Raw genomic sequence first — 6,353 nt, 5'->3', positions numbered from 1 at the left:
AAAAAATATCAAAGTTTTTACTTGTTTTGAGTGGGTGTTATTAGAATAGATTGGACACAACTTAAGGAGATTGAATCTCAGTTTTGGGATGATTTGGTGAAGTTTTGAGGTGGTTTGAATTGAAAATTCGAAGTAAAAGCTGAACATGAAAAAAATGATATGTGTATCACACTGTGTATCATTTATGTATCACATATGTATCATATTTGTATCAATTGTGTATCACATGTATATCCATGTATACCTGTGTGTGAGATACATGCGTGATACATGTTTGATACATGTGTTGCAGAAGACTTTTTTGAACTCGATTTAATTACGAATTTTGATGCAAAACCAATCCAAATCACCTCCAATCTTCCTCAAATTTTGTATATTGACTTATCTATATATTTTCAATGAATTTGAACTATACCCATTGAAAAAGTTCTTTTTTTGTTTAAATGTTGGAATATTGTATAGATTTTTGTATTTCATCACCTTATTTGCTACCCCGTCCATGAAATTTCCTTTCCGTCTTGTATCTAATGTTGCTAATGACTCTTAAAAATATGGAAGGTGATTTTTGCATGTGATTCTTTGAGAGAAAGAACCCTATTATTTGGTTTTTCAATTTTTGTTGGCTAGTTTTGGTAAGTCTATGACAAATAGCTAGAGGTTGATAAGTTGAGATTTATTTGGGACATTTGTATAAGTTTCCCAATAATATTTGGGGGCCCGAAGTTTTGAGGGGCCTAAAGCAAGAGCCTAACACTCTATAAGAGGGTGAAGATAAAAGGTTAGGAATTAAGGAATTAGTATCTAATCTTACATGATTGTTCTAAAGTATGATTATATGAGTATTCATTAGTCATTACGTACTGTCAATGAGTTTTGGGCTTTTTTCCAACACTTATGGGCTTCATTTGCCTTATAGGGCTGTAGGTTAATTGGTTTGTGGGCTTCATTTGTTGAAGTGCAGAAACAGCCATTCTTAGGGGCTGTTATTTAGAGACTAGCCAGTATTTATTTTATCCTGAAAATTTGAACTAAAAATCTTAATTTCAAGACAACTCAGGACATTTCTTCTTCTTCTTCTTCTTCTTCTTCTTCTTCTTCTTCTTCTTCTTTCAATCTGAAATTCGGCTAAAATGAAGTCTAGTCTTCACCAAACACCCTCAAACTTGAGATATAAACTCCAAAAAATATTCTCAATTGTTTGTAACAACACTTAATCCAAATAAATAATAGTTTTTTGTTACGCCCCACAGTATTACGTCGATGTTACACTCTGCAGTATTATATTACGATGATGTTACGCCCTGCAGTATTACATTGACACTACACTCCGCAGTATTATATTACGACGATGTTACACCATGTAGTATTATACGTGAAATTATCGTAAGATAATTGACCTCAGTTCAAGGACAAGATTATTTGGAGATTATAAGTATTATGCTATTTCAAACAAGTGATGAGTAAATTCGTGAAGGTGAGAGAGTAAGCAAATCAAAGAAAATGAATTTTCGTCAAAGTTTCACATTTTGGGATAAAATACGATCCGAGCTAAAATACCCGGTATTTATGGACTAGTGCCATACAAGGTACCACATAGCCATGATAGTAAGGTATATAAGGTGTGTTAAAAGTGAGTAGTAGTTTAATTAATTTGAGATAATTCTTAATTATGTGGATAATTGGATAATTACTAATTTTTAGTCGTAAATTACTATGTAATTAGGTGTTTGGTGGATAAGATTAGGGGTAACACCATCCCCAACGTGGCAGCCCAAGTAGTCTTGATCAAGACCCATGTAATGACACTTAATTTCACATGAAAGGTGACAAATTTTGGAGAAATCATTGGCCAACTAAGCCACAAGGGGGGCCCACTCCCAAAGGTTAAGAGAATCTTTCTAATTCATTTTTTGAATCTCTACAATGACAAGAAAGCTTCAGCAACTCATTCAACATGTTAGCAACGTGAATTTTGCTACAAAAATCATACGAGACTACGTAATGTTATAGCAAAGGGATTTGACGATTTTAAAGGAGTACGGTGCAATCTTTCTCAAGAATATTATACAGATATTTTTCTATTTTGATCAGTCGTTACATGTTGTCGCAAGTAACGTGTGATAGAGGGATTGTCAAGAGAATCGGCTCAGGTATGTTAAGGCTATCTCTCTTTCTTTTTTGCATGATCCATACGATACAAACGAAACGAGCAAACGCACAACTTTCATAAATAACTCTATTCATAGAAATACAAGAGATTCTTATGTTCTTGATTACCCATGTGTCCTATTATTCCATCTTCTGTTCATGGGTCTCATAAAAATACGTTAGTTGAAAATAAAGTTTACTTCATGATATTAATCAAAGGCATAAGGGTCTTATGACACTCCGAAAGATTTTACTGACGTACTTCTCATGCATTGCATTCATTTACATTGACCCATGACCAGATGATTTTATATACGCATATATATATATATATATATATATATATAGGAAAAGGTTACGACGTTATATACGGACCACTACCTGATCAGCTGGTATATGTTGATGAATTTGCCCATAGTGGCCGAGATGGTATGATGGGATGCCCTCAGAGGCTTGATGATGTTATGAACACCTATACCTATGAATGACACAACATTTATAATAGAAAAACATTTATACGCACGTGCATGACATTATAAATGTTTCAGGATTTACAAAGCCATTTAGATTTACATGTGCAATTCTTTATTCCATGTTTCATTTATGTCTTTTATGTACTGATTTTTATGCCATACAAACTCAGTACATTATTCATACTGACGTCCCTTTTGCCTGGGGACGTTGCGTTTTATGCCCGCAGGTGCAGGTAGACAAGCAGACGGTCCCCCTTCTTAGGATCTTTGATTAGCGAGAGTTGGTGCACTCTATTTGATCCGGAGTTGCTTTGGATTTTGGTACAATAGGTTTGTTTACATATATGGGTATGATAGGGGCTAGGCCCGTCCTTGTACAGTTGTATATTCTGTTAGAGGTTTGTAGACACTCATGTATAGTTGGGTAGTATGTTGCTTTGTCGGCTTCCAGTTTTGGATATGTAGTTGTCTATAGCAGCCTTCTCGGCTTCCCATACGTATTTCGCACGTATATGTATATATGTCTTTTGGACAGGTTTTTCTCACGCATGTTATGCTCGTAATTCAGCAGAAGTTATTCATGTTCATACATTAGTCATGCTTAAGGGTGTTCGGTAGGTCGAACTCGGGCACCCCTCGCGGCCCATCAGTTTGGGTTATGACAAAAGTGGTATCAGAGTAGTTCTGTCCTAGGGTTGTCTACAGACCGTGTCTAGTAGAGTTTTGTTTATAGGTGTGTTGTGCACCACACTTATAAACATGAGGCTACAGGACATTTAGTATGGTTACTTTTCCTTCTAATCCAGATTGTGCGATAGAACTGAGTCATAAGTATCCACTCCTGATCTTTGCCTTATTTATGTTTTAGTGATGCCTATTACTACAAGATGACAGGCTCAAGCCACTAGCACGGTTCAGAAGGCTACGAAGGTGTTAGAAGGAGATATAAGTTACACTATGGAGTCATATCCATCGGAGATCATGGGTTCTATCGAGGAGGATACATCCGAGGGTCCATTTGAGTAATCCGTTCGAGCAGTTTCGATCTCGCCGGCAGCAGATGGGGTGAGAAGAGTTCCGACCTCACCAAGGCCCTTAGTTTCATTATCAGGGCCCATTGCTCAGGGTATAAGGGGAGTGGTGCACGATTTGGGGAATCGGCTTCCCCTCAGGCTCAAAACTATGTCAGGGTATTTATAGACACCAGCTCTTCAGAGGTTCCAGATAGTCCACAGTCTTGGGAGTCCGTCAATCAAGGTTCATCCGTGTATATATAATGGGACATAGAGAGGAAGTGGATAGTAGTCGGGCCAAGAGGAGGAAAGTTACTGATAAGGATATGAAGATTCCGCTTCAAAGTTGAATGATCAAGGCTCTCATATAGGACGAGGCAAGGACCCTCTACTATAGATTTCCTCCAGATGTCAGCTTTTGGTTGTTGAGCTCCACTTCTTCTTGGAGTATTACCAAGTCAGGGTTCAAAATATGTTAGGTTGTTGTAAGGAGGTTGGGAGCCCTGTCCCGACTTATATATATTAGGGTTATGTTTTCTTAGAGGTTTCGCAGACAGTATCACGTGTATAGTTTTGGGTATGACATGCCTACGGATCTGTCGACCCCTATGTATATAAACTTTTTTCTAAATTAGTTATGCGAGTTATGTCTTAATATTTTTACTTATATATATATGGATGTGGCCCATAATGACCCGTGATAGATTTGATAATAAACAAGGATAAGGTACGTGGTGTTCGGTTGGGTAGAACTTGATGTTATAATGGGTATGGATTGGTTGGCCTTTTATTATGCTAACATTGAGTATAGTCCAAAGATGGTATGATTTCAATTCCCAAGAGAGCTTGTTTTCAGAAGGAAAATGATCAGAAGGGATTACATTTATCACTTAGTTCGGGTAAAGGATGTGAAGGTAGAGTCACTAAACGTTCAATCTATCCCTGTGGTTAATGAGTTTCCCGATGTTTTTTTTTCCTATAAGCTTTCGGGTCTCCCGCTAGAGCAAGAGGTTGAGTTTACAATTGACCTATGAACAAGTATTCAGTTAATATCTATTCCTCCCTATAGAACGGCACCTGCAGAGCTGATAGAGTTGAAGGAACAACTAAGGGACTTGCTTGAAAAAAGGCTTTATCTGACCTAATACATCACCGTGGGGAGCACCCGTGTTATTGTGAGGAAGAGAGATGGTTCCTTGCGGATGTGTATTGATTATAGACAGTTGAATAAGATGACGATCAAGAATAAGTACCCCCCCACTCCCGAGGATTGGTGATTTATTTTATCGGTTGTAAGGTACCAAGTGTATCTCAAAGATAGTGGAATAAGGGCGTAATTGTGATAGATAAAGGACGACGTTTGGGCCTTCTATTGAGTAATGATTGTACAGAATTGGAATACCCATGTAAGTTGACTCGGAAGGGAACTAAGTTTCAATGGACTGATGCTTGCAAGTGAAATTTCCAGACATTGAAGGACAGATTAACTTCAGCACCGATTCTAACGCTCCCAGAGGGAACCAATGGTTATGCTACCTAATGTGATGCTTCGGGCGTTGGATTGAGGTTGTGTACTGATGCTGCATGGTAAGGGTGTTTCTTACGCTTGTATACAGCTAAGAAAGCACAAGACGAATTACCCCACCCACGATTTAGAGTCAGCCAAGGTGATTCATGCACTAAAGATGTAGAGGCACTACTTGTATGGCATTCATGTTGATATTTATACAAATCATAGGAGCCTCCAGTATATCTTCAAACAAAAGGAATTGAATTTACGACAAAGGACATGGTTGGAGCTACTTAAAGTTTATGACGTTGATATTTTGTACCATCCAGGGAAGGCGAATGTAATAGTCGACGCCCTCAGCTGCAGATTAATGGGTTGCCTGTCATATTTACAGCTAGAGAAGAGGGGAATAGCCCATGAGATTCATCAGTAAACTAGTCTTGGGGTTCGATTATTGGATTTAAGTGATATTGGAGTTACTAATCAGGACATGGCAACATCCTTTTTAGTATCTAAAGTGAAGGAACGCCAGTACGAGGATCCTGTGTTAGCTCATCATAGGGATACAACCCCTCGGAAGGAAAAGAAATCATTTGAGATAACAGAAGATGGGGTCCTAGGAGCAACGAAGATGTATCATGATATCAAGGAAGTATATTAGTGCGACGGAGTGAAAAAGGATATAGCGGAGTTTGTTGTCCAGTGGCCTAACTATCAGCAGGTTAAGATTGAGCATCAAAACCCCGATCGATTATTGCGGGCTATAGAGGTTCCGACTTGGAAGTGGGAAGTAATCAATATGGATTTCATCGTAGGTTTACCTCATACCCAGCGTATGTTCGATTCTATATGGGTGACTATTGATAGACTTACAGAAAATCAGCCCATTTTCTACCCGTTAGGACTACATATTCCACAGAGGATTATGCAAGACTTTACATTAAGGAGATAGTACGATTGCATGGCGTCCCTATATCTATTATCTCGGATAGAGGAGCTCAGTTTACAGCCGACTTCTGGAGGTCCTTCCAAAAAGGATTGTGGACTCAGGTAAGTCTTAGTGCAGCATTTCATCCCCGGACAGACGGACATGCTGAGCGTGCTATTTAGACACTTGAGGGTATGTTACGGGCTTGTGTGATAGACTTCAAGGGTAGCTGGGATGATCGTCTGCCTCTTATTGAGTTCGCATATAATAATAGCTACCAT

Source organism: Nicotiana attenuata, unplaced genomic scaffold, assembly GCF_001879085.1.
Source record: "Nicotiana attenuata strain UT unplaced genomic scaffold, NIATTr2, whole genome shotgun sequence".
Taxonomy (NCBI): Eukaryota; Viridiplantae; Streptophyta; class Magnoliopsida; order Solanales; family Solanaceae; genus Nicotiana; species Nicotiana attenuata.
Note: the sequence above shows the minus strand (reverse complement) of the source record.